The sequence below is a fragment of the Salvelinus sp. IW2-2015 genome, linkage group LG22 (assembly GCF_002910315.2).
Source record: "Salvelinus sp. IW2-2015 linkage group LG22, ASM291031v2, whole genome shotgun sequence".
In the NCBI taxonomy this organism is placed as follows: Eukaryota; Metazoa; Chordata; class Actinopteri; order Salmoniformes; family Salmonidae; genus Salvelinus; species Salvelinus sp. IW2-2015.
The window spans coordinates 36,131,607-36,142,504 of NC_036862.1; the positions used below are offsets into that span (position 1 = coordinate 36,131,607).

The 10,898-nt window shown below is 43.9% G+C and overlaps 1 protein-coding gene across 1 annotated transcript in view; it reads right to left on the bottom strand.

Moving 5' to 3' along the window:
* The window catches only part of LOC112081387 (uncharacterized), a 34,876-nt gene extending 24,290 nt beyond the window's left edge, over positions 1-10,586 (bottom strand). Inside the window, exon 1 of the transcript XR_011473803.1 lies at positions 9,819-10,586. The gene's annotated coding sequence lies outside the window, so the exon portion shown is untranslated. The remainder of the gene's footprint in view (positions 1-9,818) is intronic.
* Between the last annotated feature and the right edge of the window lie 312 nt (positions 10,587-10,898).

Consider the following 10,898-nt stretch of genomic DNA (forward strand, 5'->3'; position numbering starts at 1 on the left):
GACAGGAGAGCTCATGCATTCATTAGCAGCCGAACTCCCGTTTAAGACACTGAGAGTAGAAACAGGCCCACCAGGTACAGTATCGTCCAGTGTTTTTGTTGCTGCTTCTAACTCCTAAATCAACAAGCACCACTGACAAAGCTTCTAATTGGCCACTAAATCCAACAGTGATGTAAATCTGATTGAGCCTGTAATGTACTTGTTCTTAACTAGTGAACATGTGTTAGCATGGGCATGTGTTGGGATTTACATGTGTTGGGCATTGTGAACATGTGTTGGGCATTGTGAACATGTGTTGGGCTATTGGTGATCATGTGTTGGGCATGTGAACATGTGTTGGATGTGAACATGTTGGATTGTGAAACATGTGTTGGGCATTGTGACATGTGTGAGCATTGTTGAAATGTGTTGGGCAATTGTGAACATGTGTTGGCATTGTGAACATGTGTGGATGTAACATGTGTGGGCATTGTGAACCATGTGTTGAAAGCATTGTGAACAATGTGTTGGCATGGTGAAATGTGGGCATTGTGAACATGTGTTGAGCATTGTGAACCATGTGGGTTTGGGAAAAACTACTGAAGTGTATTTCCAGGTCATGGTATGTTTGCTTACTTGCCTCTACATTGAATGTTTGTATATACGCTGTGTGTGTGTGTGTGTGTGTGTGTTGTGTGTGTGTGGTGTGTTGTGTGTGTGTGGTGTGGTGGTGTGTGTGTGTGGTGGTGTTGTTGTGTGTGGTGTGTGTGTGTGTGTGTGTTGTTGGTGTTGTGTGTGGTGTGTGTGTGTGTGTGTGTGTGTGTGTGTGTGTGTGTGTGTGTGTTTGTCGTTTGTAAGTCACTCAGCCTGACTTGGCTCCCTGCTATCTGAGGGTGCTGTGAGCACAACCAGAAGCGGCAGGGTTGGCTGTGAGACAACCAACCAGGGGGGCAAGGTGCTTGTGAGACAGCCAACCAGAGAGCAAGGTTGCTGTAAGAACAGGCCACACCAGAGGGCAGGGTTGCTGTGAGAAAGCCAACCAGAGGGCAGGGTTGCTGTGGAGAACAGCCAACCAGAGGTAGGGTAGGGTTTAACCAGAGGGCAGGGTTAAACAACAGGAGACCAACTGATTTAGGTGCTTCCCCAAACCCAATTGAACATGAAAACACGATAAGCCCCAGTCCTCACCCTTCTCTACCATGTTGTCTGGTTCAGACTCAATAGACCTCTGGCTTCTACCTCTCCTCCCTTCCTCGTCTGTTGGCATCATGTCCTCAAACAAAATCTTCTATTAAGATGATGAGGACACTGTTCTCAACACCAACCACTCTACAACAGGGATCTGTCCATCACAACACCAGTTTTTGGGATTCCGTTCAAAAGCGGGTTGCAATGCCATAGATAAATAGACTGCTTTTAAAATACAAGATAAATCTTCAGGTGATTATCCAAAGCTACAGGAATTATATCAACATTTACCAGGCTGTCTGGCACATCTACGCCTTCAAGACCTAATGTTGTTGTTTAGGCAACAGGGGTAGACTAGGGAGAGGGGGATGGAATTAAGCAAACCCGCGCGCCGGGTGTGAACTTGTGTTCGTTGCGCGCGCAGAGGCAAGAGTGAGGTAGGCAGAAGCTGTGCTTCCAACAGGTGTGGTAGGTTGCAAGGGTAAGTGTGAAATAGTGAGTGAGGGGCCTCTCTCTCTTCTCCTGCAAGCCACCATGCTCAATTAATTCATGGCATACACAACACCTACCCCCACCCTGCCCCAGCCTCAGCCAGCTAAGATCATCACAGAGTGTTGCCGCCCTGCTCCCCCACCCCTGTTCAAATTCCTTCCTCATTGGTGTTACAGACAGCGTTGGAAACTCTGGGTGGAGAGGAGGGGAAGGGGAGAGTGTGAAGAGAGAGAGAGAGAGAGGAGAGAGGAGAGAGAGACGAGAGAGAGAGAGGAGAGAGGAGAGAGAGGAGAGAGGAGGAGAGAGAGAGGAGAGCGATGAGGACGAAGGAGAGAGGGAGAGAGAGAGAAAGAGGACGAGGGGAGAGAGATGATAGAAGACAGAAGGAAGAGAGGTAGGAAAGGAGAGATGAGGAGAGAAGAGAGAGGAGGAGAGAGAGAGAGAGGGAGAAGAGAGTAGAAAAGGAGATGAGATTTGAGAGTAGAAAAGGGAGAGAGGAGAGGTAGACAGGAGATGGAGAAGACGAAGAGGAGAGAAGCGATAAGGATGAGAGAAGAGAGTAGAAAGGGACAGGAGTGTAAAAGGAGAGACAGAGAGTAGAAAAGCGAGAGGGGAGAGAAAGAAGTAGAAGGGACAGAAGCGGAAGAAGGGGAGGAGAGCTGAGAGTAAAAGGGGGAGAGAGGGGTTTGTTTTTTAAATCTTATTTCAATGTTACATAATTGATGTGAAATAACAAATTAACCATACTGTGGTTTAAACAAAGTTCAAAACCTCATTTAGTCTAATCTCTGTTTTTCTCACATTCCATAATCTCTCGTCAGCAGCCGCTATCTCGTCTGGGTTAAAACAACCAGGCATTAGCTCTCTCTGCACAGTAAAATGTCAGGGGTATGCTTGGCTGAGACCTAGCAGACGGAGGGTAACAAAACACTAAGTGCTTTTATCAACCTTCCATCTGCTCTTTTATTCTCTCTCTACTGTCCCCCATGCACATGACATTTCTCTAAGAATTCCATAGAGTGTAAAAAATTGTGCTTTTTTTCAAGAGAACACGGTATTAAGTCAACCTTAACACTTGATTCTCCTGGTTATTAACAGAGACCGAGATAGACACTGAACAGCGCTAAAGCTGAGGCTGTAGCAGGCCTGTTTTGTGTACTGTGCTGCCTGTGTTGTGTTCTGTGCTGCGTGTGTTGTTGTTGTGTTCCGTGCTGCCCGGTGTTGTGTTCCATTGCTGCCCGTGTTGTGTCCGTGCTGCCGTGTTGTGTTCCGTGGCTGCCCCGTGTTGTGTTCCGTGCTGCCCGTGTTGGTGTTCCGTGCTCCCGTGGGTGTGTTTGTTCCGTGCTCCCGTGGTTGTGTTCCGTGCTGCCCGTGTTGTGTTTCCGTGCTGCCCGTGTTGTGTTCCGTGCTGCCCGTGTTGTGTTCCGTGCTGCCCGTGTTGTGTTCCGTGCTGCCCGTGTTGTGTTCCGTGCTGCCCGTGTGATTGTGCGTGTGTTGTAATGTGATAGTTGAAAAGGCCTGGCGGTTCAACTACCACAGCGACAGCTGTGTGTCACCAGTGAGGTAACACTCGTCAACCCTCCCTATTATTCTGACCCTTCATCTGACTAATGCTAACGTCATTACACATACATTCACCCCTCCCTTGTTCTTTCTCTCTGCTTCTTTCTCCCTCCTCTTCCTCTTTCTCCCTGGTCTTCTCTTTCCTCTCATCTTTGACTGTAATCAGAGAGTAAACATTGTAAATGCATAGGGAGATGAGAGTAGTTCTATAACTGCAGTAGCACCACCCAGTGACAGTGACGTGACTCTGGGCGACACCAGAGAGACGCTGCCTGGGGATCACAGCTGAAGACACGTCAGGCCTATTTCGCAAATGAACCTCAATTACAGCAATGCTAGCTGCTTAAACGTGGCCAACTCAAGCAGAACAATCACATTTGGGCGAAGAAATTACAATGGCTCTTACACATTGACCTCAGTGTGCCTCATAATTCACATACACTGTTTTAATCTGGGCATACTTTCCATTATAGCCCAGCACTTAGACCTTGTTCATTCAATCACCACCATCAAACCTACTGTTAAGACTACACAGCTTTTCACTGTTCATCTTGACAATTCCTATCCAACACACAACCAATATCAGGGACACCTCATACCCTACCATCTATGTCTCTCTCTCCCTCTCTCCCTCTCCCTCTCTCACACACACACATGCACATACACACACACACATGCACACATCAGCGGCAGTGAAACCCCAGCCATGAGGCAGATGGAGCACGGGCCACTAGAGATCCCAGGTGCCCATCAGTGTGCCACCAGGGAGGCTGGAGGTGAGCATCACCAGCCCAGACTCTGCCACGCCACCACAGATGACGACAAGCTCTATGATCAGACAGGAGTATCTGGAGGTCCTCYGAATAACACAGGGTCATGGCTTCATGTCCACTAGTCTACATGCTAAGCTATTCTTCTTGTTCTATTCCTGCTCGAGACTAAGAGACCTCGTACTAGACAACTGGTCGCTAATAATGGGGAATATGTGGCCGTTCTGGCATGGCCAACATTTAGATTTAAGGGTCAATTCTATTTTTACTTGATTCCATTAAACCTTAGCCAATAAACACTGTAATTTTCCTGTAACTGCAGGAGCACATGTCAAAACTAACCATTTTCTAACCAAAGCACATTTGGATCTATCCCTCTCCATTCAATCTCTCCAGCTCCCACTTCCTGTCTTGTTTTTCCCTCCTTCTTTTGGTCCTCCTCTCCTCCTCCCACTCCCTTCCCTCTCATCTTCCCTCTCTCTCTGTCTCCAGCAGCAACACACTATTAATCACAAAACACTAAACACTGTCTGACTGCCATTCACCCAGCCTGCCTTTGTTGCCCATGTTGCCCAGTGAATGCAACTCCAGACCTTTTTGTCTGCATAAGTGGACTCTTAGAGATGGCTACCTCCCTTCCCAAGGACCCACAGATTACACCTGAAAGGCTGGGTGTGGGTAGTGGTGAAGAGAAGAGGGGAGGAGGAGAGGGGAGAGGGGGAGGAGGGTGACAGAGAAATGATTGGGAGGAGTGAATCATTGCTCAGAGAGAGGTGCGCCCCTCTCCCTCCGGCCATCCAGCCATGCCTTCAGCCAGCGCTTAGCAACCAGTGGGTTGGCTGAACAGAGAGTGAGGGACAGCAGAGAGAGAAAAAAAGACAGAGAGTAAGAGGGAGAGAGAGCAGACACAGAGAGCGACACACAGAACAATAGAAAGAGGGAGAGAGCGAGGAAGGTAGAGAGGAGGGTAGAGAGAGATGTAGAGAGAGATGTAGAGAGAGAGGGTAGAGAGAGAGGTAGAGGTAGAGAGAGAGGTAGAGAGAGGGAGAGAGAGAGGTAGAGAGAGAGAGAGAGAGAGAGGGGTAGAGAGAGTAAGGTAGAGAGAGAGGTAGAGAGAGAGGTAGAGAGAAGGGAGGGGTATAGAGAGAGGTAGAGAGAGGGTAGAGGTATAGAGAGAGGTAGAGAGAGAGGTAGAGGTAGAGAGAGAGGTAGAGAGAGAGATGTTAGAGAGAGAGGTAGAGGTAAGAGAGAGAGAAGAGAGGTAAGAGAAGGTAGAGGTATAGAGAGAGGTATAGAGAGAGGTATAGAGAGAGGTAAAGAGAGAGGTAGAGGTAAGAGAGAGGTAGAGTAGAGATAGAGGTAGAGAGAGAGGTAGAGAGAGAGGTAGAAGAGGGGAAAAGAGAGGTTAGAGGTAGAGAGAGAGGAGAGAGAGGGGAAAAGAGAGGTAGAGGTAGAGAGAGGTATAGAGAGAGTAGAGAGAGAGGTAGAGAGAGGGGGAAAGAAAGTAGAGGTATAGAGAGGTGGAGATAGAGGTAGAGTAGAGAGAGAGGTAGAGAGAGGTAAGAGAGAGGGTAGAGAGAGGGGAAAATAGAGTAGAGGATAGAGAGTAGAGAGAGGAGAGAGAGGGTAGAGGTAGAGTAGAGGTAGAGAGAGAGGTAGAGAGAGAGGTAGAGAGAGGGAAAATAGAGGTAGAGGTATAGAGAGGTAGAAGAGAGTAGGGAGAGGTAGAGGTAGAGAGAGAGGTAAGGAGAGGAGAGGTAGATGTAGATTAGGAGAGAGAGGTAAGAGAGAGGTAGAGAGAGTAGAGAGAGATAGGAGAGGATAGAGAGAGAGGAAAAGAGAGGTAGAGAGAGAGAGGTAGAGTAGAGAGAAAAAACAGAGGTAGAGAGAGGGTTAGAGAGAGAGAGAGAGAGAAGGGGAGGGTAGAGAGAGAGGTAGAGGTAGAGAGAGGGTAGAGAGGTAGAGGTAGAGAGAGGGGTAGGGTAGAGTAGAGAGAGAGTAGAGAGAGGCTAGAGAGAGAGATAGAGTAGAGAGAGGTAGAGAGAGGTAGAGGTAGAGAGAGAGAGAGGTAGAGAGAGGTAGAGAGAGAGGTATAGAGAGAGGTAAAGAGAGAGGTAGAGGTAGGAGAGAGAGTAGAGGTAGAGAGAGAGGTAGAGAGAGAGGTAGAGAGAGAGGTAGAGAGAGGGAAAAGAGAGGTAGAGGTAGAGAAGAGAGGTAGAGAGAGGGGAAAAGAGAGGTAGAGCGTAGGAAGGGGGACTTGGGAGAGAGAGTATAGAGAGAGGTTAGGAGAGAGGTAGAGAGAGGGAAAAGAGAGGTTAGGGTATACGAGAGGTGGAGAGAGGTAGAGAGAGGTAGATGTAGAGAGAGGTTAGAGGAGAGGTAGAGGTAGATAGAGAGGAGAGGTTAGAGGAGGAGAGCAGAGAGGTAGAGAGAGATAGAGAGAGGTACGAGAGAGAGGTTAAGGAACAAAAAAAGAAAAAAAAAAAAAAAAAAAAAAAATAAATAAAAAAAAAAAAACAAAAAACAAAATAAAAAGAAAAAAAAAATAAAAAGAGAAAAAAAAAAAAACAAAAAAAAAAAAAAAAACAAAAAAAATAATAAAAAAAAAAAGTACAAAAAAAAAAAAAAAATCAACAAACAAAAGAAAAAAAAAAAAAAAAAAACAAAAAAAAAAAAAATAAAAAATAAGAAAAAAAAAAAAAAAAAAAAAATAGAAAACAAAAAAAAAAAAAATAAAAAAGAAAAAAAAAAGAAAAATAAACAAGAACGAAAAAAAAAAAACAAAAAAAAGAGAAAAAGAGAAAAAAAACAAAAAAAAAGGAATAAAAAACAAACAAAAAAAAAAATAAAAAAAAAAAAAAAAAAAAAAGAAAAAATACAAGACAAAAAACAAAAAAGAAAAAAAGAAAAAAAAAAAAAAAAAAAAAAAAAAAAAAAAAAAAAAAAAAAAAAAAAAAAGCAAAAAAAGAAAAAAAAAAAAAAAAAAAGAAGAAAAAAGAAGAAAAAAAAAAAGAAAATAAAAGAAAAAAAAAAAAAAAAAACAAATAAAAATAACAAAAAAAAGAAAAAAAAAAAAAAAAAGAAAAAAAAAAGAAAGAGAGGTAGAGGTAGAGAGCAGAGTAGAGAGAGAGCGTGAGAGAGGGGAAAAAAAAAAAAGAATAAAATGAAAGAGAGGTAGAGAAGAGAAGGTAGAGAGAGAGGTAGGAGAGAGGTAGATGTAGAGAGAGAGGTAGAGAGAGAGGTAGAGGTAGATAGAGAGAGAGTAGAGAGAGAGGAGAGAGAGGTAGAGAGAGATAGAAGAGAGTAGAGAGAGAGGTAGGAGGAGCGGTAGAGGTAGAGAGGGGTAGAGAGAGAGAGAGTAGAGAGAGAGGGAGAGAGAGGAAAAAGAGATAGAGAGAGAAGTAGGGGTAGAAGAGGTAGAGAGAGAGAGAGAAGGGGAAAGAGGTTGAGAGAGAGGAAGAGTAGAGTAGAGAGAGGGTAGAGAGGTATGAGGTAGAGAGAGGGGTAGGGTAGAGGTAGAGAGAGAGCGTAGAGAGAGGTAAGGAGAGAGGCTAAGGATGGAAAGGACGCACACGTAGGAGGATGAAAAAATCGCGGAGAATTCAAACGAGGTAGAGGAGAGGTAGATGTAGAGAGAGGTAGAGGTAAGAGAGAGAGGGTAGAGAGAGGTAGAGTAGAGAGAGAGAGAGAGTAGAGAGAGGTCAGAGGTAGAGAGAGAGGTAGAGAGAGAGAAGGTATGAGAGAGAGAGGTAGAGACGAGCAGTGAGAGAGAGGTAGAGAGAGAGAGAGGTAGAGAGAGGTAGAGAAAAGAGACAATAAGAGAGAGCAGATATATAGAGAGAGATCCATTCCCGCTACGGAGGGGACTTAGACTCCCCAGACTCCGTAGGAGAGTGGGGAGACTTGCTAAAAAACACGAACAAAAGCTACAGAAACCAAAAGGACTAATCTAAAAAGGGGACAAAGGAGGAGAGAAGGAGGCAGGGGCCCCAGTTTCAACCCCTGCCTTCAACAAATAAAACAACAGCTTCCATTTTTTAAAAGCTGTACAACAACACAAAGCAAACGCTAGTAAGTGTGAATCATGGCGTATGACAAAGCAAGTGTTGACATTACTAATGCAATAGATCGACACATTTTGTGAATTCCATTCCTCAATTCAAAAATGGCTTAAGGGCACAAGGTCAATGGTTTTTAGCCTTGGTGTGTGTGTGTGTATGTGTGGTGGTGGTGTGGGTGTGTGTGGTGGTGTGTGTGTGTGTGTGGTGTGTGTGTGTGTGTGTGTTGTGTGTGTGTGTGTGTTGTGTGTGGGTGTGTGTGTGTGTGTGTGTATGCTTGCATGAGGGTTGATGAACACTTCCGTCCAGTAAACATGATTCAGACATTAGGATTGTGAATTGTGACACTGCAAACCTCATTGTTGTTGTGGTGGTCTGCCTATCTCCTCTTTCCATTAGTCACATAATTGATCAAGACCATATCAGGCCTSCTGTCACCTGATTTATGATTTATGGTAGTCATCACATTTACTCTGCAGTTGAGGCTCATTTAATGCCTCTATAAAACTGGCTCCCTTGTAGGCCAATGATTCCCACGAAGCCTTGTAAAATCATAAAAATTGTGCTGACTTTGCACTCCCGCTATATTAGTTGAGGAGGCTTGATTTAACAGTGTGGGAGCAATAAATTAAATTGTATAAATTACTTTCACAATTACCAACAGCATCACCATTAAAGATTGATGAAACAACAGTGAGGTAATAAATCGAGTGCCAGTCATGTTTAAAGTATACTAGTTATTATTCAGCAGGAATACATTATGTATTATGTGTCACTCACTTGGCTTGGGTACTGGACTGAATATGAAAGCAATKACATATATTTCCACACCCATCTCTCTCCCCAGACTAGTACAGCTACACCTGTGAGCTCAGCTATGTCAAACAACAGGGCAGGTGGAATGGAATTTTGTATTAAATAAATAAGCAGATCTAACCATCTCCCTGTCGATAAATTCTTTAGAGAGAAAAAATCAGAAGTCAATCAGTGAATGAATCGTTGATCAACCCATTCAGTTGTTGAATCAGACGCTGGWATTGTAGTGCACACCTTTTTTCATTTTGTTGTTGTTCTTATCCTATGTTCATTTGRACACCTTTGGGTTACTGTGGGTACAGTGTCCGGGTTCTACTGACCCTCAGGTGTCAAAAGGCTAGATGCCATCATGCAGAATGTAGCTATGCGCGGATTCTGTTGCCAAGGAGACAAGTGAGGTGGGTATTTCTTGAATGACTAAGAAAAAAAAAWTCTCACCAAATATAACTACTTTATATGAAATCATTTTTTGTTTTTATTCGGGTGACTTCAATATGCATTTCGTGCAAGACAGAAGGTAACAATATCTGACATTTTAGTTTGCGTTGACTTCAAAGCCTAAAACCATTCTATAACTCCTTTCAGAGATACGATTCCAGATTATAGAAAGAACATCCACCAAGTACTCCTCTGATAAACAGTCTACCAAGTCTCCAATTAATTGTAAAATAAAAACACATACATAATCTAACTGCCCATGGCATGACCAGCGACATGAGAAGACTGTTACATAGTCTATCATATAAAGTGTATATCAACATTATCCATCGTTAAAACTGTATGGAGTAAAGTAGAAAGCAAGGATACAAATCTGAAGAACCTCGAAATGCAAGAGTTGAACTTTACTATATTTTATAGAGCACCATTCTTTCTCAATATTAAACACATATAACTCCACGACACAATGAGTTTGATACCATGTGAAATTCCATAAAGAATTTAAAGAACTTACCATCAACTTGAAAGTACAATAATCCACCAACAAGGATGAACGCTAGCGGACCCATACTTGCATATTAAACATCCACGGATTGTGCGCAAATCCTTGGATTTTGCCGGGAAAATATGRCCAAACAGCAGCAAATGTACTTATTTTAATAGTTCAAGTTTTATATAGGTCCTAGTTACTGACTAAAGCCAGTTGTGATGTCCAATAATTTAGAGGATTCATTGTAGCCCGCTCGTTCGAGCCCGGGATCGATTAATATCCACAGCCGTAAGAACCAAATCAGTCTCTCGCGATCATCTGAATATCCAGCTGTTTGTCCCACGAGTTAACTTGCAATGGTCATGTCTATTTTTCCAATATGTACGCAACTATACAATATCATATTACAACCTAYAAGAAAATATAAATTGTGTATACTGGGTTCAAGAGAAACGCRTCCATTCATGTAGTTGCAGTCTTGGTTTCGGCTCCTTGAGACGCGTCTCATGGACGGACACCTTGCAAATCTTCACCGATGTCTCTCCACCGTTCCTCATCAATACATAGATAGCCAAGTCTAAATGTGTATGCACAAACCCCAAAACCCCATGTACTTCAGTCCATAAGCAAATGTTTACATTTCATTGGGGACCCGCTGCCCAAGATCACATGTGCCTAGCCTGTGCCTACGCACTGTAAATGTACAGTCAAGTCAGTTGAACAGCCTATTGGTTTCTGTATAGCGCTATCACTAGGAGCCCATGGTCTATGCTCACTCCGCACAGCCTCAGCGCCGACTGACACACATACACCAAACAAGTATCCGGAGGGGGAGGAGAAAGGCAGGGAGGGTGGGAGAGAGAGAGAGAAGGGTGGATGTAGGAGAGTAGACGGAGTACGCTCCAGCGTGCATTGGCCAAAGTCATATTGTTGTAACTGACTATGAAGTTCATACGAAGTGGACCCGTGCCACAGGTACGGTGCTACATACCACTCTAGTGACTTTGAAGCACTAGGGTCATTCTMTCCTTGACCCACCGGAAGTAGCCTAGCTCAGCAGGCTCACATAACCTCTAAAAAAATACGATAGGCTAACAGGCTGTT